The following is an 11,779-nucleotide window of genomic DNA, read 5'->3' as shown; positions in this document are numbered from 1 at the left end:
ATTCCTAGGTCCGAGAAAGCTTCTGCAATTCTTCTGTATTACCAGGCCAAATTGTGGCAGTATGGTTAAGCTCTAATTTGAAGTGGTGTTTTTAAATATAATAAAACACTACAGAAATAAGCTCTGAAGTTTGTCAGAGTGTATAAAAATTAGAAGAAATCCTCCATTTCAAATTTTATATATATATAATAAAGTATATATATATATATATATATATATATATATATATATATATATAATTTTGTTATTCCTGAAATAAACTAAGTTGTAAAACATGGATTAATAGCTCGTATCCATGTCTACAGACCACACCTATATATCTGTTCTGATTTCATAGTAGCGTAAAACATAAATGAAATGCAGCTCCTTATGGTTTTCAACGGACCACTACCTTGCCAAATCCACAAACTGTTAGGGCAGCACCAGGACATGCTGGAGACAATTATTTTTATGCTGAAGTCCAGATAGAAGGGTGCTGGCTCTGAATATGTGTAAAAGTCACAAGTTTTTTGATAGAAGATGGGGAGACCTTATAGCTGGAAATCAAAGATAATTTTCTCTTTAATGGACATGCACTGAAAAGAAACTTGACAGCAGAAGTAGTGTGAAAAGTTGGAAGGAACACCAAAGGAAAGAACAGCTAGACGCCCTGTAAAATTATGCTCACAAAGCGGGGTTTTATGCCAAGATGGCCACACAGTGTGGGAGACATGCACAGTTACTGAGCACAGATATAAACTGTGATTTCTGATGGTTTCCTCGGGTCAGCACGTTGCAGTCACATGAGTATTAGGAGGATCCGTTTTGGTTCCATTACATCCGATTTTTCCACAATGTGTTCCATCAGTTTTCTACCGGCCTTGGGAACAGGCAAACACAGCCGACGTCAAACAATTTGGCCGCTTGGCTCACAAGGTCCCAAGTGGAACCCGGGAAGAACCTCACGAGCTCACCCTATTTAGTAAGGCTGCGATTAGATTGACAGCCGGAACAACCCTCTCGATCTTCTGATACTGTAACGAGTTTACCACGTCTTACTTGCGTCCCGCATGAACATCACCTCATCGGTTTCTGCCATAGACGAAATAAACTCAACCTATTTTAAGATTTCGACTGTAAATCCTGCATTCCCCATTACATAGATCAAATAATACCGATTGGTCAGAGAGGGGCAAAAGCGAAAATAGTTAATGATCAAATCCAAAGCCAGCAGCAAAATTCCTAAGCGAATCGTTTTCCGCTGGGAAATGGGCAGGGCGTCTGAGATGTTCGAAGAATGTGGGACATTATATAGGGTCATATGCGAAAAGCGATGTAAAACCAGCGACGCTCTGCAAACGGCAGATCAACTTTCCAACTGAATACAAACGATTCGCAGAACAGACGGCTGTCCTAAAGGTTGGAAGCAGCTGCGAAAGACAAGCTTTAAAAATGCCGCAGGAATGCAGTCAGCGTGGTGTTTTTTTGTTCTTAAATTTGGTTCTTCTCCCGGCAGATAATGTGACCTTGGCCGGGCCAGGGAGGTGCAGAACCGGGAAGGAAAGAAACAAAGGGGAAAGAGGAGGAGGAGAGGAGAAGAGGAGGAGGGAAAATGGGCAGCAGAACAGAAGATCCCACCCACATCCTTAAAGGAAATTCTCAGGCTGGGAAGACGCACAACTTTCGCATGGCAAGTTGAAACCGGCTCTCCGGGGAGTTCCCTTTGCAGGGGGAGGGAAGAGGAAGAGAGATCTCCCCTGACCGACGGAGAGACTCGCAGCTCCCTGCGCTCGGGGAAGCCCCGCCCCCTTCCTTTCCTTCCCTCCGTCCCTCCCCCGCTTTGCACGGAGCACCTCTCGTACACGCTCCGTCTGTCAAACAGACGCCCGCTCGAGCCAGGGCTCTCAGGAACTGGATCTTCTGGTTCAGCCTCCTTCCCTCCCTTCTCCGGGACGCAATGGGGGATCCGATGACATCACTGGCTGAGCTCTCCCCTTGCTCTCTCCCCTTGTAACTTCTGTTCTGGGAAGTGGTGCCAGGAATAACCCAGTCCGTCTGCAGATCAGAGGCTCCTATCATCCAGAAGGGAAGAAAAATACAAACACTCGCACACGCAACAGACAACTGCGGCCTCTCGGCCCTGTCCTTTAAGACTGGTATATTTATAGACATACGCACACACACAAACACATGTGTGTGCGCGTGTATATATATTTGTGTATGTGTGCGAGAAAGACAGTACGCGTAGATATTTTTATTTTGTTTAATCGAGGAGAATAAAAGGAGAAAGCGATGATCGATTTGAACAGAATCACATGAAACACAACCACCTTTGGCTGTTGGAATACCTGTCGCTATATAAAGCAAAGCTGCACGGCACCTCACTCCAGACCCAGACTTAGTAAGGGCGCAACAAGAAATGACGCGCGGTGCACAAGGCTTTCCTGCTCGTTGATTCCCAGGTGAGCTTTTGCTGCAAAGATGCCTGCCTGCCTGCCTCCCCCACCTCATTTATTTCCAATTCCCCTCTCTTTTGGGGAGGGAAGAACAAATGACAGTTCTTTGACGTGGCCCTGATCCTTGTTACTGGAGTTACGGTGGCCGTAAAAAAGGGAACTGGAGAAGGGGTCGGACTGTTTCATGAGCTGCCTTTCGGGGGGCAACAGAAAAGCAAGGGCTTGGTGGCTCGGTGACCCGTAGTTGTAATGATGCACTGCCCTTTCGTGTCTTTTGAGCAATAGTTGGAAAGATTGTTGGGTTGCCAAGTGAGGTGAAAAGGGAGTGGTCGGTGACAGGGTCCGGCTCCGGGCCATTCAATTCCCGCGGGGGAGACAGGGAAGGCGGGGGGGGGGGGGACAATACATATGTATAACCTACCCGTCCCTCGCTTCACTTGTCTTGTGGGTACGGGGTTTGTCACAAGCCGCCCGTTGCCGAGAACGCTTCTATACTGCCTGCGATGCAGCGAATATTGACTAAAGGAAACCGATCTTGCAGGCACCCTCGCGAGCGCTGTCACATGCTGTGGAAGAGGACGCCACCCCAGGTTCCAGTGTGGCGCTTCTTGATTTGCATATTAGAAGTTCAGATCTGGCAACCTGATTTAAGAACCGCCTCCCTTCCCCTTCCCCCGCCGGCAGACAATCCGCTCCCCCCTTTCTGTTGTGTGTGTGCGTGTGTGTGAGAGCGCGCGCGCGGAAACGCGCGCGAACGAGGTCTTTTGCTCGTGGCCTACTGTTAGGGAATGTGGGGAATACCCAGCATGTAAGTGTATGCAGATTAGGAGCAAGCGGGCTTGCGTAATCTCCTCCTGTGGGGAAGAAGTATGTGCATGGTTACTAATGAGCAGATGAGGAGGCGGAGGAAGAGGACGCAGAGCTCAGAGGAGGGGACGCGACACGGCGGTTGCTGCCGCTGGGGTTCGGCTGAGGCACCGCTCTGCCCATTTCAAGGTAGCTAGTGGGGAGCTGAAGAGGACACGCGCAACGCCCGCGCGCGCTGGGGCTGCTGCGAAGGGCGGCGGGGTTTGCTGTCGGAAAGCATTTCGGCCACTAGCTTCCAGGGGTCAGGGTGACTTGGCAACCGCCTGAGCTGGCTTCGTTACTTCTTGTGCCTGCGGGGCGGAGGTGGCATGTGGGAGCCCCTGGTGGGGGCCGAGGAAAAAGCGCGTGGTGGTGGCGGTGGCAGCGGCGGCAGCAGCAGCAGCAGCAGCAGGAGCAGCTGTGTGCGCGGGGGAGGAGGGGAAATGAATGTGCACTGCGAACAGAGGTGGGGGGGAGGGCGGACAAGCCGAGGAGAAGGATATCTGTGTGTTGCGCCTTTATGTCTGTTCCCTGAAGTGGGTGGAACGTTGGCCCGTTCCGGGAATGTTCCATGACGTGTAAAAGCCACAGGAAGGGGGTTAACAAGGGGCTCTGCCTGCTGCTGTTGCTGCTACGGCTGCGAAAGCAGATGTGATCTCCCTCTCTCCCCTCATCTGCAGGCTGGCTTCCTTAGGGGTTTGCAACGAAATCTGGCTCTCACCTCCGCCCCCTTCCCTGTTCGTAGTCTATTGCAGAGAAATGTTTTTCTTATATAATAGGTATGCATATGGATGTTTAGATACGATTATGTAACCTACAGATTCTCATCCGTGCTTGCTCCATGTAATCTTCGGCCCTTAAATATCTGTATGGAAGTGTGAATAGTGCGGGCTGGAGGAGAGATTGAGAAGAGTCCTTAAACTCTTGCTTGATATCGTCCTTGGGGAAACGGGGGGGGGGGGAATAAAGCCGGTTCTTGCCGTTTCTCCATAGTGTTTATTTCCTCTGTACTGTAATGATAGGAAATTAACATTTGAAGGGGAAATCCCTGGTTTAAACTTGGCCCCTAATACTCCACCTTTATTCCACGGATCATCATGAATGCAATTTTCTTACACATAATTCTCAGATAAGCATTGCTATTCCCTGCCTGGAAAACAGATGAATGACAGGGGAGTGCTGTGAAAGAAAAGATGTTATCTCTTCTGTTTATATAGCTCTAAGGAAAATACACAAAATTGTTTAGGACCAAGAACAGTGGCCTAGTATCAGACTTCATTTATTTGTTATAAGAAAGAAGATCTTGATAGTTACTTTTTCCACACTGTTCCCATATACAGTACCACAGGGATGCCTCTGTTCTTTTAAATCATGTGTGTTCTCTTTAATAAAATGTGAGACCTGTATATCATAATTAAGTTTGTATTAATGCTTAACATAGAATAAATAAAACTGTTTTGCAGTCTGCAGAATGTTCTTGTTTTTGCTGTCTAATTGATCAGTTGACATTTTTTCCTGAATTCTCTAAAGGGTCTTCATGATTAGATATATGATCTAAGAGACAATAATTGTTTGTTGCTATGAGATTTGGGGTTAGAAAAATGTTGTGCTTAGTAATAGCTATCTATTCACATATTTCTAAAAAGATTGGTTTACAGCATTGCATTCATTTCAGTGGAATTGCAAGAAAATACTTTGAGAACCTTAGTGTTGTTATGGTGGAGATACACAATGGAGTTTACAAATGGAAAATGTGAATGAAACCCATGTTTTATTTTTGTTTTATTAAAAGAAATGTCTGTGCAATTGTCTCAAGCTTTGATTTCTTTCTCTTATGCTGTTGAAATAAGGCTTTTCTGGACAATAGAGTAAGTCCTATAAAACTTTGTGGAGTTTACTTCTGGGTATTCATGTATAGGATTGCTCTGTCTGTCCAAAAACTACCATTCAACCAAACTTCCATACTCTTAAAATTGATGGTAGTTTGCACCATTTTTTCATAGATTAAACAGAAATTTTCTTTTAAAGTCTGTGAAGACAAAGTAGACAGTTGTCAATTTACATACTCAAGTGAAATGTTGATAGCGCAACTGCGTGTTGTCTATTTTTTGTATTAAAGAGTAGCACTGGAAATATTACTGCTAATAAAATGGTAGTATTTATGGAATGTTTCCTAGAATCTGATTTTTGTCATAATCTCCAAACTGAATCTTTTGTTACGTATTTTTTAGTATTTCCATGTTGAATGAAATTTGAGAAATAAAAAGTCTGATTTATATGGATGTTTTTGATGGTAATAGTTTGATTGCAGTCTAAGAAGTAACAAATAATTGAAATGCAATATATTTATTATTTGCATTTTAGTTTAATATTTTAAAATCTTGTTTGGGATAGTTTCACCTGCTTGAAACAAGGGTACAAGATAAATCCAAAGAAAGATTACATGTAGTTCTTGACAAATCTGTTAAAAATAGTGGAGGAAAGACTATATGAATTGTATAAAAATGTGTGATTTTGTTACTGAAGAGGTTTCAAATTTTCTGTTATGGTGGAGTCTTAATTAACAGATACAATTGGGAATCAGTTTTAGTAAGTGAGTCCAACTTCCCAAGAGTTCCAACCTTGTACCTGGCTTTGCTAACTACTGCCCCTAGATGGGAATAAACAGCTAGGGTTTTCTATATCTTTGTGCCATCTAGTGGTCATCCACATTTTTGCAGCCATATTTTGTAGTTCCAGCCTTCTATAACTTTTTCAGTAACATTGACTTTGAATATTGGGATGGAACATTGAGGGCAAATTATCCCATGATGGTGAAACTACAAGCATTCTCCAAAAGCTTGGAATATGATCCCCAGTGAACTTCAGATGTGACCACTGAAGGGAGAAATTATTAAATATATGAACAGTCAAATCTTACGTTTCAAGTTTGTCCTGAACTTGCCCAGTTGCTGGTTTCTGACAAGTCAGTCTAAAATAGTAATGCGGCTGTGTTATCAGAGGTGTAGATGGAACTGACAGATTTTACAAAGCCCATTCCTCCTGTAGGATTATAATGAATGAGACTACTTGTAGAAGAACGATCCTTTATTTGTACGGTACTGGATTCTTCATCCAATTAGAATAACAGTTGAACTTCTTAATAGTACACTTCTCCATAGATTTAACCATGAGGTTTGAGCTTGTAGGCCATGCTAGGCTAAAATGTAGATTGTGTGTTTGTGGCTCTATGTGTGTGCAAATACAGCTCCTGTATTGTAAGAGCTGTCTCATGAGCTTCATTTCTAATTCAGAAATTGAATCTGGGGTTTCTCAAGCAGCATCACGTTGAGTAAACTCAGTTGATAGATGCTTCTCTTGGTTGGCAAGTTTTCTTGAAAGACTGTTGATAAAGCAGCAGAGTAGGAGGTTAAAAAAGTCAAGACCTGGCTGCCAGCTTGGGTTTTTTTATGCCTCCTGCCCCCCACCGCTACCCCCAGCTTCACAGATGGAAACAAACTGCCAGTTAATTTAAGAAAGCTCTTCTGATACCTGAGAACCAAGAGGAATTAAACGTGCTACTGGTAATATATGGCAACTAAAGCAGAATGTGAGGGGTATAAGAGGTTGAAAGATGTGAGTTTCAAAAAATGTATTAAAAGAAGGAGAGAATGTCAAAGAGAAAGGAAACAGTACTGTATTGTACCACACGAGAAAGGAGTATAAAAACTAAGAAGGTGAAGAGTAAGAGTGCCAAGCTGATGAATTGGTTGAAAACCTTTTGATCTTCTGAAAAGCTGCTCTCATTTAATCAGTTATATACACTATCTTTAGAAGATTCCTTCTGTCATTTCCTGTAGCATATAAATGCAACATAAAAAAAGTAGGTTTTTCCTTTTTAATACTGTTTTACGCATACACAAATGTGTACAGATAGAACCAACCTTCTAAACTTAAACAACATGCTCAGATTCCTTTAACTGGGGGCACCTAAGAGTTAATAAAGCAACGTGAGTCCAATGATAAAGGAAATTTAGTGAAGAAAGCTCAGTCTTTAGAACAAGAGAGGATACGTGCTGTTAGTGAGTTGGTGGAATGGGCATTTAAGATACAGTAGCTAAGGGAGTGAAGAGGCAAAAAATCCAAATGGGGTAAGGTATATATTTTCATTTCCATTTTCAATCTCTTCCCCTTATCACTATGTGCAAATTTGATTTTAATTCAGGATAAGGATATGCATCTGATGAAGTGGATTGTGGCACATAGAATTATGTCATAATAAATTTGTTAGTTTGCAAATGTCCACAAGAGACTTTATTTTAGTTGCAGTATGTTCACAGAAATGCCGTCCAAATATTTATTTGATGTAATCAGCCAAGCATTGGCTAGAAGTCTAACTTATGAAAGACCTAAGTTTGGCTCAAGTGATGCTGGCTTTCCCATTTCCATAATAGGTGTAGATGACCACATGTAATTTGGTCTGCAGAACCTAATTTGAAGAAATGCTTTCTTAATACTTAATTCAAGCTGTATGGCAACAATACAAGAAACAGCCCTAAAGGATTTTTAGATTATTACATTTTTACATGTGTGAGATCTGTTTATAGAGTCCTTGTTACTATGAGGACAAAACAAAACAAAAAAAAGTGCATTCATGTGCTTCTTGCTGAGTAACGATGCATGAATCTGCTTGGATCATCTTGTACTAATAATTGCACTGACTTTCTACTAGTAGGTTAATATGGTTTACTTTATGCCAGTTACTTTTTAAAAAAATCTTGATATAAATCAGTACTATGGTCATCTATAAGTCAAAATAAGTCCTTGTTAGAGATACCTTTGGTAGAATAGAAGGATTGTTACTGTACAGTATAGTTGATCCGATGAGCATGTTTTATTTTATAACGAACACAGAATGTAACTGGTAGAACAGTGGAAGAGAGACAAGTAACACCATTTTGTTTGTCTTCCTCCAGAACAATTTCCTTATTCAAGGAACAGTAAATTGTAGGAAAGGTAGCTACAGTATAAAATGGTTGTATTTTTTGGCAGAGTTAGAGTTTGCAGGCGCTATTGGAGCAATGGAGCTTACAGGCCCTTCTGATCCTTTGCTTTGCTCAAAGGAAAGAGTGCTCCCTCTGTGTGCCTGTGATGCTGAGGGCTAAGATGGCTTATGAAATCATGGGAATACCCATGTACTTGCCATTCTATAAGCCCAGCAGTAAAAGCTATTTTAAATAACTGGTAGGCAGGGGAAGAGGCTGCGGCAGATAGACCAATATCCTGTTCTAGCCCCAGATGTATTAACCACTTAATATCTGGTTAAAGCCAGGCATTAGAGGTGGAGCATTTTGCTCCAAAGGGCTACACCTCTCTCGGCTTTCTCCAAAGACTTCTCAGTGAGCATGCGGTGAGGAGGAGGATAAAGAGAGGACAGTTGGGTTGTAATGATTGACAGTGGTAGAAATTAGCCCTGATGACTGCTGACATTTATTTATTGTGCTTATATATTGCTGGACTCAGAAATGGCTCCTGGCAGTTTACATCATAAAAAATACAAAAACATAATAAAAACTTGAAAAAAGCAATAGAAACACAAGTCGATCACAGTTCCATTTCTATCATACACATTGTATGGATTCCCACAACACTAAGTCATAAAATAGTTTGGTCCATTTTGATTCAGTATGTGTGAAACTGAAAATGTTGCTTTTCTGATCATCTAAACGTTGGTGCCATGTTCAAACTCAACAAACTATGGTTAATTTTAACCAAAGCTTTTGGACATTAGGGAACTTCAAACCTGCATTATGTAGATTAACTGTTCTACCAAACTGCATTCCAGTTAAGAGTAACCACCACATATTGTAAACTGGAAGTAAAGCTTTTAGTTTCTTTCTCTTGGCCATACTGGGAGGGAGGGAAAACAGATGCCTTCTTTTGGGGAAAACAATTACACTGCATGCTAGTAAAGGGTTTTATCTTCCCTTCCACTTGTGACACCCAGTTCTCTCTTTTTTGACAAAGACTAATCTTTTGCATTACCAGATGTCTGGACTCCTCACTTCCAAACGGCTTTCCTTCTCCTCCTCCTCTCTTTGTTTCCATTTTGATTTCTTCCACTTTAATTATCTCCCTGCCTTAATTTCCTCTGGGGCACTTTTGGGACTTTCCTGGTTTTACATGATCAGCAAAAGAACATAGATAATCTCCATGTTATAGAACAACATATTAGTGGCCAGTTATATAGACCTTCCTCTGTGAAAATAATGATTCCTAGTCTACAGTGCTATGTAGGTTTCCTTTAAGTTCAACTAGACGGCCGAATCTAGCTGACTTTGGCTGATCTCAAAAAACTGAACAGGAACAGACCTGGTTAATCCTTGGATAGGAGACCACTAGGACATTTCAGAGCTATAGGCCAGAGGCAAGCAAGTATGTGTGTATGTGTGTGTGTAGAAAAAAAAAAGATTGCAACTGTGCAGTCACCTCACCCCATTTTACATGCATTGTGATGCACACACAAAAGGGGTATGGCTTCAGTTGCCATCCTGACCTTTTTGACCCATCCTGCAGATTTCCCTAGTATATGTTAATCTGACAAGCTTAAAAAGCTGTCAAGAAGAAGACAACAGCAAATCATAGAATACTATATGGAGGTGTCCTATGTACCATGGAGGTCAGGTGGGACTTACTCCATAGAAAATGTATTTTTAGTGTATTTCCCATCTTCTAGTAAGTAGTAGTATCTACCTATATAGAGAGGGCGGTATCAGAAACCCTTAATTAGACAGTTGTTTCTCTAAGCAAATACAAACTGTAGTAAGAAAGGTATGTGGGTCGCATAGTCCAAAGGTTTTAGATTATATTTCTTAGCAGTATAAAGGCTCTATTTAGTTGTAAACAAATATGGTTTATTTATTATAGCAACCAATTAGTATGTGTACTTATTCAGAAAATATTATATGAATTTCATTTTAAGTCAGCCCTGGTTATCTACTCCCTAAGCAACACATTGATAAGATCAAGCATATAACATAGAACATATTGTTAATATGAAACAAACCATTTTGGGATTAAACGTTTTAAATACAATAGTATTGCAGTTAAGAGGTGTTGAAAACTGTTTGGATTATTATATCCATATTAATGACAAATGTACTAGACAATAGGTACCTGATTCTTATTTTTTATTAACTGAAAATCCTGAATTTTAATAGTTTTCATCTTTTTTTTTTTAATCATGATGCAAACATTTCTTAGAGGAACTTTTTATAATGGTGGGCCTAGTTACATTTCTTGGGAGCCACTACCATATATAAACCATTTATGCGTATTTACTGTATATTCTTCTCCATGTCACAACACACAATATATGTTTATCTGCAGAAACATGAAGTATCCTAATTGCAGAGTGTGCAGCCTGTCACACAAACTGTATCAGCAGTTACTTGGAGCCCATGTGGGATTATTAATAACTGCTTTGTGAGTTCCTACTGTGCTAGGCCAATCTACTGTATTGAGCTCGTAGCAGTGAAGCCCCTCTGACTCTGATTGGCTGAACATTGTTCAGAGGTTAAGAAAGTGAAAGGAGTGGATCCCATCTTTCACAAGGGAAGGAAAACATTGTCTGTTTGGTTAGACTAAAATAGCAGGTAGGCTGGGGACCAGGAAAGTCATAGGATGTGGTGTTTAAGGGCTAGTGATCTGAGCTAAGGATATACAGGAGGGCTACTCAAGGCCACAGGCTGCATTCCAAAAAGGAGACTGTTCAGCATAGTAGAAGTAAATGGGTCCAGGACAAAAATTAGATTTAATTTAATTTAATTTAATTTAAGCTTAATTAAATTGAATGCAGTTAATATGATCACTCCCTATGACTTTTCTTTTTTCTTTTCTGTCCTATTAAACATAGAACTTGGTGGCAATTTTGAGCTGAGGGGCCAGATCTGGACGATAGGTACAACTGTAAGGCCCAAACAGAGTTGTAAGAATAATATAAAAGTATGTAGATACTAAGACTTGAAGAGAAGGGAAAAGGATCTGCGTGAGAAAGACCTATCAGATTGCTGGATTTGGAGACATTTCATGGTGATTATAACTGAGAAAAAGGATAGAAATGCTAGATAAACTTCAAGGTAACTTTTTATTGAATTCTTCTACTCTTGGATAGATGGATGGATGGCCAGCATTTGTATGCCACTTATTTGAGCAAGTATAGGTGGTCTACAATATGCAGTCTAAAAACAACTGTAAAATAATACATAATTCAAAGATATAATAATTAACATAGAAAACAGTTACTGTCTAATTAACGTCTTCCTAACTGAATGCCTTTGGAAGAGAACTGTCTTTACCAGTATTTGAAAAGACAGCAGAGTGTGGGCCAGCCTGACCTTAGGAGACATGTTGTTTCATAGAGGAAGAGGGTCTGCTTTCAGGTTCCCAGTCCCCTGAGGTCATTTTCAGGTTCCCAGTCCCCTGATCTCTTGTGAGGTGAGTACCCAAAGTATCTTCTC

The 11,779-nt window shown here is 41.1% G+C and overlaps 1 protein-coding gene across 2 annotated transcripts in view; it reads left to right on the top strand.

Moving 5' to 3' along the window:
• Nucleotides 1–2,048: 2,048 nt before the first annotated feature.
• Nucleotides 2,049–11,779, top strand: part of HIVEP2 (HIVEP zinc finger 2) — a 143,590-nt gene continuing 133,859 nt past the window's right edge. The window contains exon 1 of one of the 2 annotated variants that reach the window (XM_088141576.1): nt 2,049–2,441. The gene's annotated coding sequence lies outside the window, so the exon portion shown is untranslated. Of the gene's footprint in view, nt 2,442–3,283; nt 3,432–11,779 lie in introns of those variants that run through there. The other variant, XM_088141570.1, reaches the window with a different exon arrangement.

This window comes from Python bivittatus, unplaced genomic scaffold (genome assembly GCF_059951505.1).
Source record: "Python bivittatus isolate LINGU-HERP-01145 unplaced genomic scaffold, Pbiv_v1 ctg000020_np1212, whole genome shotgun sequence".
In the NCBI taxonomy this organism is placed as follows: domain Eukaryota; kingdom Metazoa; phylum Chordata; class Lepidosauria; order Squamata; family Pythonidae; genus Python; species Python bivittatus.
The sequence above is the reverse complement of the archived record's forward strand: the minus strand, read 5'-3'. Positions and strand labels throughout refer to the sequence as shown.